The 13,306-nt window shown below is 48.6% G+C and overlaps 1 protein-coding gene and 1 long non-coding RNA gene across 2 annotated transcripts in view; one reads left to right on the top strand and one right to left on the bottom strand.

The window, feature by feature from the left end:
• The window catches only part of LOC135916493 (uncharacterized), a 188,095-nt gene that overhangs the window by 172,334 nt on the left and 2,455 nt on the right, over positions 1 to 13,306 (top strand). The window lies entirely within an intron of this gene.
• LOC135916494 (uncharacterized) lies at positions 5,605 to 12,941 on the bottom strand. The gene is made up of 3 exons (XR_010568951.2): positions 12,699 to 12,941; positions 12,130 to 12,222; positions 5,605 to 5,764 (listed from the first exon to the last, which is right to left on the bottom strand). It is a non-coding gene; the product is annotated as an uncharacterized lncRNA (long non-coding RNA).

Genomic DNA, 13,306 nt, shown 5'->3' with positions numbered 1-13,306 from the left:
CCGATCGCGGGCGCGCTGGATGGCCAGGATTTGGTCCTCAAAGACGGGACTTCGCAGGAACGCGTCCCACTCTTCCTTGGTGAACTTCGGGCCCAGCAACCCGCACTCCCAGAGCATATGAGACAACGTTGCTACTTCACCACAGGCCACGCAAGCACAATTCGGATAAATCTCGGGATATATGCTATTAGGGACGCCGGATTTGGGTACGAGTTCGTTTGCAGAAGTCTTAGTCTGACCGCCTGCGGCCTGGTTAACTTGGAGTGAGGCGCGGGGAAAACCCTTCTCTCTAAGTAGAAGAATTTAGTGATTTCATTGTGTGTGAGAGGAGCGTCTCTGTGTCCGGGGAGAGAGTCGCCCGATCCGAGGGCAGCGCGGTCGGTAAAGCCACGCGCAGCCTCATGGGCAGACTCGTTGAGGTTCCGAGGAACCCCCTCAATTCCCCCACCGCGTGCAGGGAACGAGGATCGAAAGGAACGAAAGGATCGAGTGCATGGAGGTGTTGCCGTGTTTGGCGCCTTTCAAAATTTGAACTACCTGCCGGGCTACCCGGCCTTTCTGGAATGCCTTGATGGCGGCTTTCGAGTCGCTATACACCCTGTCTCTCCGACCGTCTTGCATGGCGAGTGCAATGGACACTTACTCGGCCACCTCTGGGTTCGTCATCCGGACGGAAGCACAGTTGATAACTTTGCCCAGCGTGTCAACGACGAAAACCGCAAAAGCCTTGCCGTCTTGGTATGCAGCTGCGTCCACGAAGCTTGCTGCGATTTTGTCCCTGTTTACTTGCTTTAGTATGTTCAATGCTCTTGCCTTGCGACGACCTGCGTTGTGAACGGCATGAACGTTGTGGGGCGAAGGGGCGACCACAATCTTCTCGCCTATTTCTCTGGGGATTTGGGTGTCTTCAGCCAAGTTCTTGATTGGTGCGAGTCCGATCTCCTCGAGGATTCGCCTGCCAGCCGGCGCGGCGGACAGCCGATTTAGCTGGGCCCGTTCCTGAGCCTCGGCTATTTCCTCCATGGTGTTGTGTATGCCGAGCCGAAGGAGGTCCTCTGTATGCGTTCTGACGGGCAGCCCGAGGGCTCTCTTGAAGAATTTTCTAATGAGCGCATTAAGCTTTTCCAGCTTGGCTCTGAGCCAGTTGCGCATGGTCACCGTGTAGGTGAAGTGACACAGCACAAAGGCGTTTATGAGCCGAAGCAGGTTGTCCTCCTTGAGGCCACGATGCCTGTTAGTGACCCTTCGGACAAGGCGAAAAGCATTGTCGGTTTTCGCAGTTATCTTGCGTAACGCAGTGCCGTTGCCACCGCGTGATTCTATAAACATACCCAGGACTCTGATGGTGTCGACCCTGGGTATCGGGTCACCGCTCCGAGTGAACAGGTGAATGTCACTTTCCGGCACCGGTTTCCAGCCCTTTGGTCTGCGGCCTTTTTCTTTTCTATAAACGAGAAGCTCAGATTTGGTCGGGGAGCATCTGAGTCCGGTGGGTAGCAGGTACTGCTCCGTGACGTCTACCGCCTCTTGCATGGCGCTTTCCATTTGCCCTTCGCTACCGCCGGTGCACCAGATGGTGATGTCTGCGTAGATGGTGTGTTTGATACCTTCAACTTGGGTCAGATTCCTCGAGAGGCCGATCAAGCAGATGTTGAAGAGAGCAGGAGAAATGACCGAGCCTTGCGGCGTGCCCCGTGAGCCCAAGAGCACCTCGTCGCAGACAAAGTCGCCGATCCGCAGCTTCGCTTTCCTCCGCGTCAGGAACGAACGGACGTAGTTATATAATCTGGGGCCCAGCTCGACGTCTGCCATGGAGGCCAGAATGTATTCGTGGAGAACGTTGTCAAACGCTTTCTCGAGGTCGAGTCCGAGCAGGGCCCTGGTGTCTCTGGTACTGCCGTCGATGATTTCATGTTTGATCATCTTCATGGCGTCCTGCGACGAGAGGCCGGCACGAAGCCAATCATGTTGTGAGTATAGATGTTGTTCTCTTCGAGATATCTGTTTAGTCTGTTGAGGACGACATGCTCCGTCACTTTCCCAACGCAGGAGGTGAGAGAGATCGGTCGGAGGTTGTGCACGTTCGGAGCCTTGCCGGGTTTGGGGATGAGGACGACGTTGGCGGTCTTCCATTGCTCTGGGACGCTGCCGTTATTCCACGTCTCGTTCATCTTCTCGGTGAGGTATGCGATCGAACCGTCGTCAAGGTTCCGCAGCATCTTGTTGGTGATTCTGTCGGCACCTCGCGCACACTTCCCCTTGAGCGCGAAAATGGCTTGCCTAATTTCCCCCACGGCAAAGTCTTCGTCCAATTCCGGAGGGCTTGGGCCGAGGTAGTCGGGAAACTGGTCTTCCTCGTTTCCACGCTTTATGGGAAGGTATTTCTCCATGAGCTTGGGAAGCAGCTCGTCCCCGGAACAGGATGTGGTACCTTCGTTAAGGGCTCTGGCGAGCGTGTGTCTCTCACTGGATATGGTGCTGCCCTCGTCGAGGAGATGTTTAAGCATGCCCCAGGACTTGCCGTTGTGCCTTATACTTTGAACATATGGTTAGAGTCATAATGAAGGTGCTGCGAAACTCTCACACCAGTCCGTTTAAGCCTTTCCACGTAGTTGAGAGTTTCAAATGAATTGAGTTTCAGCACTGAAGCAGCCCTCACGCTCATCTGCTTCTATGGTTGAATCAGGCCCCCGACGAGGTGGTCGAGAATGACTTTATGCCGAACACCATGCCCATGGCCGAACACTTGCTGCGTGTCGACCATGACGTCTTGGAACGGCCGAGATGCCAGGCACGCCAACATACATACACGTGTTGCAAGGGCGGATGGGCAAAGTGTCGCTTTCACGCTTCGTTCTGGCCGATGCTAAGAACGAAGGTACTCACTCCGCTGCAGCCGCCCGCCGACGATGAGGCCGAGTTGAAGCGATACCGCTTTCTCAAAAATAAACAAGAAACGTTACACATGGCTTTGGGCACTACGTAGTATCGGTCGTTTGAGCTGTTCTGGAAATACCACGGGATACGTGGGTATGACGAGCACGAGGAGGTGATTCGCAGCGGGTTGGCCAGGCTTATGCTGCTGCTCAAGAGGGGGTTAGACCAGACTAAGGTGAACCCGTTCAACCCCTGGATAGCTTCTGTGCCCAAATATAACATGGATCTGCAGGTCATATTTCATGTTTACGCCTGTTCGTCATACGTCGTGCAGTACGTCAACAAGGGTAACCGCGGTGTTTCCAACTTAGGCAGAGCCGTCAAGCCGTTGATCGACGAACATCCTGTGGCTCAACTGTCGTTTGAAACCGCAATGCAACAGCTCGGAGTAAAGATGCTGAACGCCATCGAAATGTCGGCGCACCAAGCGGCTTGGTTTCTTCTGCGGTTTGACATGTGTCAAACGAGTCGTGACGTCACTTATGTAAACACTCACTTGCCGGAGGAACGCCATCCGAGCCGAAGACGAAGGCTGACATAAAGGAAGAGAGGCTGCTACCTACCATTTGTGACATTTGGCACAACAGTCCCGTCGAACGATACGAAGAACGGCTGCCTGAAATGGAGGCACTCACGCACGGCCGAATTCATGGTGGAGTAGAATCCAGTGAGACTGAAGAAGCGACAGAAACCGGCGATTCTCAGATGCCGAAACTATAGCGTGGACGATCCGGTTAACTGTAAGCGCGAACACATTGTCATTTCTCTGCAAGCGAGAAAAGGAAAACAACCCCAGCAATTCCGGACACCACCCTTAGTTCAGCGCTTTTACACCACGTGGCGCACGGACATTCAAGATTCACGATTCGCCCACAACGACGCATGCAGTGCACTGAACGAAAACAAAATTCCCATAAGGAAAGTAACATTATGCGACAGCGGGTGTCGCATAAGCAAAAACTCTTTTTTGTCACTGCAGTGCTCGCAATCCGAAAAGCAGATTTTCAAAGAATAATGCAAGCTTGCTAAATGGTGATTTCAGGTTATGCAGACACAGGCTTGGCGTCCTTAGTCTCGGATAGCCTCGGCTTACACTTTTGCGTGCAGGCGCCCTGTTGTCGCGTCATGGTTCACTGCCATAGGCATCGATTCCTTTTTACTGCGAAGCTGGAGAGCACTACCGCCCAAAGAAATTTTCGTGTCGTTGTAAGCAAAAAATTACCCATACGTGGGCCGATGCCGAAGATAGTGCAATGCCGGCCCGACCCGCGGTTGAGGTTAAGTAGGCGTTAAGCACTCCCCATACGTGGGCCGATGCCGAAGATAATGCAATGCCGGGCCGACCCGCGGCGGATGTGGAGTTCGCCTTTAACGGGCCCACATACACAGCTCCGCTGGTCATCCTTCTTCACACAGTTGAAAGGAACTGATATTTTTTTTTCTTTCTTTCGTTTCTTTTTTTGCTAGGTAACGCGTGCGAGCCGAGTAGCCTTTCTTAGAGTTTGGTAAGCTACGGGAGTAAGGGCAGAAATCCATCTTTAATTTCTCCACTTGTTGCGCGGCAGATCTTTGTGTAGCGTATCGCGCCGTTCATTATTGCGGGACATCTTGTGTGACATTTGGAAAATGTCGGGCGCTGGGACAAGGATAATGTCGCGATTTCATTTTGTTCATATTTACTTCCTCGCCTCGAGATTACATATGCAGTACCGACACATACTGTAACTATAGGGTTGCGCCCATTGCGAGCAGTAGTCCCTAAGAATGAAACAGAGTCTACGATAAGGAATCCGTATGTATTCGTGCATACTTGAATAGCGTCTTGAATGCGACACCAGGTGGAAGCCGCAAGCGCGAGGAGCTTTTCAGGGGAGATCTGATGACGCTTAACCGCCCATAGCAACACGCGGATTATGAGAAACGTCGTTGTGGGGTGCTCCAGACAATTTTAACACCATCTGGGGGTTCTTCGAAGTGTACCCAAAGCGATATACGCGAGCGTTCGGACTAAAACGCAGCCTCCACGACTGGGGATCGCGCCCGGGACATAGCAATCACGAATACAGGGCTATAGCCACTGTGTCGACGCAGCTGGTAGCTTTTGAAATGGCAAGTTCACTGCGAGATCAGACAAGGTAACGCGTGCGCCGCGGCGCGCCTGCATGTATCAGTATTCTCTCGAGTGTTATCAATAGTTCCGTATTCTAATTACCGAAGCGTTTTCCAATCTGGACTTTTGTACTTTTGTGGAAATATGAATGTCTACTTTCTTAAGATCACGCAGGCACCAAAGCCCATTGTTTCAGGACCAACTAAGGGCAGTCCAGAGGGCCCATGATGTCGCTGAAAGGCTTGGCCTGACAGTGCCAACGTGGGAGCGGCCCGCCTTGACTTGAGAAGTCGAGCCTCCGGACCTCAGTACAATAAAAGTTTTCACACACACACCAGCGATTACTCTGAAACCTTCGACAAGTCATGTATAATAAGCCGGCTGGCTATATATACATGACCCGCCGTGCAGATTTTCGTTGTGCTTGATTGTTACTTGTTTCGCAATACTTCTGTCCATCTACAACGTGCCACACGAGACAGATTGTCCGCGCCAGCCAATAAACGACTTGACGAAAACACTTATGGAGCTGCGCTCAAACTTCGCATTAGGGATTACGGCGATCGTCGGTGAATTTTTTTTATTCCGCTTCTTCTTTATTGACCTTTCGCACTGAAAGTGTGTTTTTCTTCATTCAAACGAGCTCCTTGAAAGAAAGTTGGACATCATCTGCAGAGATTCTTCAGGCTTGCTTATGGCAACCATGTGGCCGGCACCCTGGAGCGATGAAGTAGTAGTTCAGGCAACAAATGCAACACTGCAGTTCCATCCGACATTTGCAAATTTCAATTGATTTCTTTGATCACCGCGTCAAAAAAGATATCCCTGTGCTTCGATTATATGTTCTTAGTAACCCGAGTATAACTCAATTCCAAGTTTCCACCTTCAAGTGTCACAGTCATTGCTTCATTCATTAGTGGTACATATATGCAGTAGAAGTTATACAGAAAGACGTCCCAAAGTTATAAACTCCAGCGGGACCTCTTGTTCTTAGATAATATATAAATAAAAACGCGTCAATTGCAGTTATGAACAAAGAACGGATAACACAATTTCTACAGTATTAAAGCAATAATACTTATGGCAACACACCACAACATAAAAAAATGTACATAATAAGCAACATAAAAATACTTCAAAGAAGAGATGCAGTTTACAAGGTATTAATAGAAGTTCCCAGTGAACGTTGGTATGACGATAATGTAGGTGAGGATTTCACATGAGCAGACAGATTATTCCACACTTTCACACTAGCAAAAGCAACCGTTAGTTCGCCATAGTTGCTGCACAATTTTACAAGTAAAAGGTTATTTTGTAAAGAGAACCTGATATTGTTAGGATTGGGAAGACTATTCCTGCCAATGATATAATGTAATTGTGGGTTTTTAAGAAGGCGGTAGATAACGATGCTGTGGTTGTACCAGATAATTTTATTTATTGTGAGGATACTTAGCTCAGTGAAGATGGGGGTAACATGAGCGTTAGACGCAGCCGAAGCGATAATACGGACAACATTATTTTGGATATACTGCAAGGCAGCTATATGACAGCGATATGCAAGACCCCAAGAACTGATACAGTAATTTAAATGGCTATAAATAAAGGCATAATACAATGTCAGGAGAGTGTGCTTTTAACACGACAGCTTTAAAAAGCTCGCGTCGCAGAAAAGCCGGTGTCGTCGGCGTCGGTGGCGCTGGCCGTGAGCAAAAAATGGCGGAAGGCAATTCATAAATAAGAACTTACAAGATCGGCTGGGTGGGAATCGAACCAGGGTCTCCGAAGTGTGAGACGGAGGCACTACCACTCAGCCATGAGTTTTTTTTCTTTATTGCCTGACTTTGACAAAGAAAGAACAGCAATAGCAATACAAAAAACAAAACAAAATATACAGGATGCAATGATCACGTCGTATTGACATAATAAGCCTGGTAGGGGGCTGGCTTCGTCACATTAAAATTCATTTAGAGCCATCAATGGCTCCACCCTTGACACCCACTCGGGAGTATCCCCACCGGCCTTCAAAATCTCAACAAACCGATGCACAGTTTCACGGAAATAAATTCGCGTAGGTCGTGCGTCGGAATCGCAGTAGTATCCTGCCATTCAGGGAGCGCCAAATACTGTGGAGGCAATCAACATTAATAAATCAAATGGAAAACCATCCTCGTTAGTAATGGGTAACTACCGTATTCCAGAGGGTCGAGGGGAAATTGTTTCTTTAACGTTCTTTGTAGTACGTCCCCCCCCCAAAAAAAATACCCCTCCCCAACAACGAAGAAAAACCTGATCTATCGTCTCTGGTTGGTTGCAGATAAGGCAGTGAGATCCCCATGGAAGAAATAAGCACTTTTCCTGCAAAAACATTTTTACTGGCAACGTTCCAGTGTGTAAATTAAAAAAAAACGTTTTAACTCCTGGCGCAACTTGTATTTTCTTTACTCTCTTTAACACGGCCCTACCAGGGCCTCCACTGTACAAGGCTCTGTACATGGGCTACGGCAGAACAACGTCACACAAATCTTTGTACAATTTTTCCTTTTTGACAGTAGATAAATATTCATTTGAAAACCTCGTTGCAAGGAATCGTACACTTGCGACAACTTCTCTGAAATGTCCAAAAATGCCTCCCGTGAGTGTTTCGGTTGAAACAACAAAGTCTGACAACGCGCGCCCGAGCTTTGCTTGCCATGCGGTGCGCAAAAAAGTATCGCTGACGTCGCGAAGGAAATTAAATCTGTTAACGATCTGCCGCAAAAAAAAAAGGTGTCCCAGGCCCAAACCACCATTCTTGACTCCTCTGAACAAATTCGTCCCGCTGCGCCTTTCCCATTGCGCAGCCCATACGAAAATGGCGAAAATTCGATGCACCTTCTGTACATTGAGCCTTGCACAATGTAACACCTGCATTACATACCACAGCCGACTAATAAAGAACAGATTGCACACGGTGGCTCTAGCGAAAATCGATAAGTTTGTTCCTTTCCACCTTTCCGCCTTTCCACGTGTATCATGCGTCTGCGCTGTCCAATATGTCGCGCTATCAAGATAGCATTCTAGAGGTACTCCCAAGTACTTCATTGGGGTCATAAGCCAGGACACGTTTACAAAGCGGTCGGGCGTCGATTGCCACTCTCCGTGCCAGAGCCCTAGCGATTTGGCTCAGCTCACTCTGCTGCCTGTGACTTGGGAGAAGTTCTCTGCACATTTAGTAGCCTCAGATACACCTTCCCTACTGGTTGAAAAAACCGCCACATCATCCGCATATGCCAACAGCTTGACTTCCACTGCTTGCAACCAAAAGCCAAGAATTGTCTCTTTTTCACAATGTTTAAGCACATCGCCTCTGTGTAGAGGCAAAACAAAAGAGGGCTCAGGGGACAACCCTGGCGTACCGACCACTGCACGCTAATGGGGGCCCCCAGACTCTGGTTAACGATCAATCTCGCCGTGCAGTTCCGATACGCCAGGGCGACTCCCTCGCGAATAACAGAACCAACAATAACATGGTCTAGTATGCAAAGCAAAATTTCATGCTCGACACAGTCGAAAGCTTTTTCAAGGTCTCGTTGCAAGATGGCCACGCGGCTATTTGTAATATCGCAGCACTACAGCACGCATCTTGCTTTGTGAATATTAGTCGAAATAGATCGTCCCTTGATCCCGCACGTTTGATGCGGTCCTACGATTTTCTGGATTACTGATTGTAATCTTCGCGCTAAAACTTTCATATAAATATTGCAATCCTCATTTGTACAAAGCGGGACAAAAGCGCCTCTAGTGAATGCGGTGTTGCCTTAGAAACGTGCCGTAGAAAGTTATACTGCGGTGTATATCAGTTTTTGTGAGCACGTAAATTACAGAAGTCGTAGTTAAACGCGTAGCGAAGTACGTTTCCGCTACATTTCTTCTGCGCTTGGCGCACACGCAGAGCCATCTTGCGGCAAATGCAGAAGACCCCCTCCTCGCAATGTACGGCGCTGCACCGACAGCTGGCGTGCGACTCGCCCGCTTCTCCCCTTCGTCTCGTTTGAGCGCATTGGGGCCGTGCGGTGACCGGTGCGAGGATGCCCCAATACCCTTGCGTTTAATAAGTTTTCTCGCTCTCCCCCCTTCCAACTTCCAGCGTGCATAACTCGAACACTTGTGTTTAGACGACGCGGCTCCCCTTTCCGCTCACAGCGCCATTCATAGGTGCAGCGTCCGATGCGGGACGCCTCTGACGTGATCGCTGCGCTATAGCGCGTCTGATGGGAAAGCGTCCCCTGCGATGTGTGCCGTGCAGCTGGCGAGGAGTCATGCGTATGCGTGGTGTTCTCAAGCGAGATAGAGGACGATCCCATCGAGGCGTCAGCCCCATGATCGCGTCCGCCTTCGTGGCGCGTCGCGGTCCGGCTGTCCGTGCCGATCACGACGTTTGGGTCGCGTAGATCGTTTCTCCCTCCGAGACACCGAGCTTTTCTGTTCGTTCCGCTTGCTCAGGCGCACGTTTCGTCTTTGTGTGACTCAAGACCACGCCGAGCGAATGAGTGGGCAGTGCGAACGGGGTGCGATAACGCTATCGCGTTCCACTCTTGAAGGCGAAACTTAAGAGTCTTCCAAGTTTTTTAAAGTAGTATCTCTCCTCTAAAAGCACCCTGATACTACACCAGTCTGTAAAAAGGTTCTTCCCTGTCCATTGTTGGAAAGATGCTTAATCTTCGCCTTTAAGATTGGAACGCGATAGCATTCAAAGATGTCTGACTGGTTCTCACGCTTCCCGGCAACTACAGCATATGTAGCCGTAATGTTTACCCTGAAACGCTGGCGGCGAACGCCATGCACGAAGGCGAGCTTTTAGGTAGGAACGCGGCCTCTTGAGTGGGCCAGTCCTGGAGGTCGTGCACAGCCGCGCCAAAAACTTGTATCATCTTCAGGTTTCTGTCGTTGTTTTTCGCTTCTAATATTTTAGTCTGAAGATTTATTATGAAACGCAGGCGCTGTCGGTGTTAGTGATTTTAGTGATATAATGTTGTGGCAATATAACCTCCATATACCGCATGTCATATAGCAAGGCGTGGAGTATACATGTATCTAGATATATGCGGAAATGTTCGTTAACGGACGCCGACGCTGACACCGCATTTTCTGCGACACGGAGCCCTTAGCGCTATCGCGATAAGGAATGTCAAGCATTACTATTTGTTAAGGACTTGTAAATCGGCGCCGTCTCGGACAAATGACGCTTGCATAAGTGCACGAAGCGCAGCGTAACATCACGTTTACTAAAATATAACATATTGCCAGCAATCCCACACGACCTCCAGCGGCAGGTTAATACAAGGCTCAATGCAGATTCTGGTGTACAGAAAAAGTCCGCCTCACGCTATGTAGAATAACATTTCATCATAGAAAGTACAGGCACATCCCACCCTTTCGCCTAAAAATCTAAAATACAGTGAAAGGGAGAAGTGCGTTTGTTTAGTGATTTTTCTAAGCTGTATCGAAAAGAACAATCAATTTGGTCTCTAAATTGCAAACGCCAGGAATCACCCGGCCTCAATATGGTATAAAGCGCAAGGTGCTTTAAATTTAAACGCTTCAACCGACACGGGACCACCAAAAGAGCGGAGACTGCATACCTGGATTTCTATCTCCCTTTCACAGAGCACAAAATCTCCTCACATAATCTTCTCGCATTTTTTTTATTTACAAGCTCAAAGAGGCTTAAAGATTAGCGGTGGATTATGGCGGCCGTGGAGTGTCACCGTTTTTCGTATAAAGCACGTCGTCGCTTTCTGTAGAAGCTCTGTAGAAGTTCTCTAAAATCTGCCTGCCCAAGTACACCCGGCCACAAAATATTACGGACCATCAAATCCGGGAGAAAGCTGAATATCTACGCAACCTCACAACGCTGCCAGATATATGCATATTGGGCCTCGAGTAGAATATACCAACAACATTATCGTCAACAGTTTTACTGGCTACTGCTACAGGCTGCTCGGGAATTGAATATTTTCCGAGATTTGATGGTCCGTAAACTTTTGTGGGCGGGTGTATGTAGCTCATCAGTCCAAGAAACTGTATAATAGTAGTAAATACCGAAAAGACATTTAAGGGGACTGGTTTATAAGAATAAAGTATACTTTCAAACCTTCATTTTCGTTAGTTTTGCTTTAACAGCTTGATTAACAAAGCACAAAAAAGCGCTCAACCTTGGAACGTATTTTGCGACGATTACTTTCGGTGACAGCGCCGCCTCGGTGATAGTATTGCCATTAGGTGCACGCTCATTGGCTCTTTGTGAAAAATCACATGACGCAGTGTGCAACCAGCCAATCAGCTCATCTGATTTTGCTGTTACAGCCAATCAGCGCGTGCCAATGGCAAAGGCGTAGCCAAGGCGACAGTATCGCCGAAACTGATCGTCGCAGATTCCCAGAATGATCCCAGAAGGATCCCAGCGCATGTAACTCCGTGTGACGTCACTAATCTAAAAATGTTTTCCCACATTTCTTCGTTGTGTAGGATTGAAGTTTGCGAAAGCTTTCGAGTTCATTCTTTGGCTCTTTCAGAATATAAAGAAATCAATTTTTTTCGATGAAATCTTACGTACGCACCTGAAATTCATGACATGACGTCGAGTCTGGTGCGAAAACTTCAAGGTGGCGCCATCAATGGTGTTTGAGTGTTTCGTGCGTTAGCAAGCCTTCTCTTACGATGACTGTCTCTTTTCTGGTATTGTAGGGGGGTAATTTACTAACACAGCTAATCTTCATTTTCTATTTTGTGCCTTTCTAAGGCACAACCGCCTATTATCCTCACCATAATGCCACGCATTGTGTAGCTGCCTACGCCTGCGTTTATCACCCTGTCGCGCAAAGCATCGTCCGCGTTTTCGTGAAGCCTGAGTGCTAGGAATATTAGCGATAGCAGAATTCCTTAACTGCTTCTTGTTCGGCTGTGTTCTACCCGACACAGCAGCGAATGACGGCTTTTCTTTGAGCGCTCCAGCCTCGCGAGGTATCACAGGACCTGGTCGACACAACTCCCAAAACGTTTCAATCACTGCGCCAATATAATACATTGTAAAAAAAAACTACCTTCACGGTGACGAAAGTGATGTCCTTGGCGAAGGTCTGCACGAAGCCAGCGATAATGGATCCAGCGTGCCACATCTTGTATTCAGATGTGGGCTGCCAAAGAAAAAAAAAAATGAGACGCGCAAGGCAAAGTCACACGTAAATAAATGAAACTAATAGTTGAAAATTTTATAAAATGCGAAGGTTGGGGAAGGTAATGCTCAGCGATTGAAACGCGATGCTCTTATAGCATGGCGGCCTGTACTTCGCCACAGGTAGGCGCTGGGGACACAGAGCTGATGCATTTTTTGGTGACACGTGAAAAGCGAGAGTCTCTTCGATGCACGGTGACAGCACTCGGTCCACTAAGCCATCTACCAGCGAACAACGGTGGCACCAAAAAACAAGGCGGCCGCCATGCTGTGAGAGTATCGCGTTTCAATCGCCGAGCACTGGACGTGCACTGGAAGCCGTTGTTTTTACAAAGTTTTCTCTTTTGCATACATACTTCTGTGGCCACTAGCTCACTACGCCAAGTTAACAGCTCCGGAATAAGTACTGTAAAAAAAGAAGAAAGAAACAACACTCACTCGTCCTCCGGACCCTGCGTAAGTGGATGGCCGGCGAAGCTGTTAGAAAACCGCTCAAATGCCGTCGGTGAGGATAGGAAACGTTTTGTTGTTCTGCCTAGTCTTAGCATGACACCGATGTTGAGCATTACGGTTTCGCACTCTTCGACGCTCGTCGTATCCACGCTGCCCTTCGGGAGTCTTAACTTTGCGTGGCCTACCCATAGCGGTCTTGCAATGAACTGAATAGGTTGCTAGGTGGGTCTCCCTTTTATGTATGAAGTTTGGTGACATCACTCACTGATTCGTACGCTGCTGTTGCCCCTTTCCCACCGGAGCAGCTTATGCAGCCGTTATCTTCACCGGCAAACACACGCGGGCAGAAGAAACGTGCCTCGCATGGTTCACAGGCGTCTTATCATCCATCATACGGTTTTTGAGGTTTCCTTTTTTGCTTTCTTTTATTTAAATGAATACTGAGCCATGTGTTGTATCCCTGATTCCAAAGGAGATGTGCACATTTTCCTACTCCTTCTTGTTTTCTGAGAGACACGAAGAATCCCGACCAACTAAAGGCTAACAGCTTCGCTGTAAAACTATTTGAAACCAAATAATGCTTCCTTCCAATC

The sequence above is a fragment of the Dermacentor albipictus genome, chromosome 9, assembly GCF_038994185.2.
Source record: "Dermacentor albipictus isolate Rhodes 1998 colony chromosome 9, USDA_Dalb.pri_finalv2, whole genome shotgun sequence".
NCBI classification, from domain to species: Eukaryota; Metazoa; Arthropoda; class Arachnida; order Ixodida; family Ixodidae; genus Dermacentor; species Dermacentor albipictus.
This window is presented reverse-complemented; position numbering and strand designations above follow the sequence as displayed.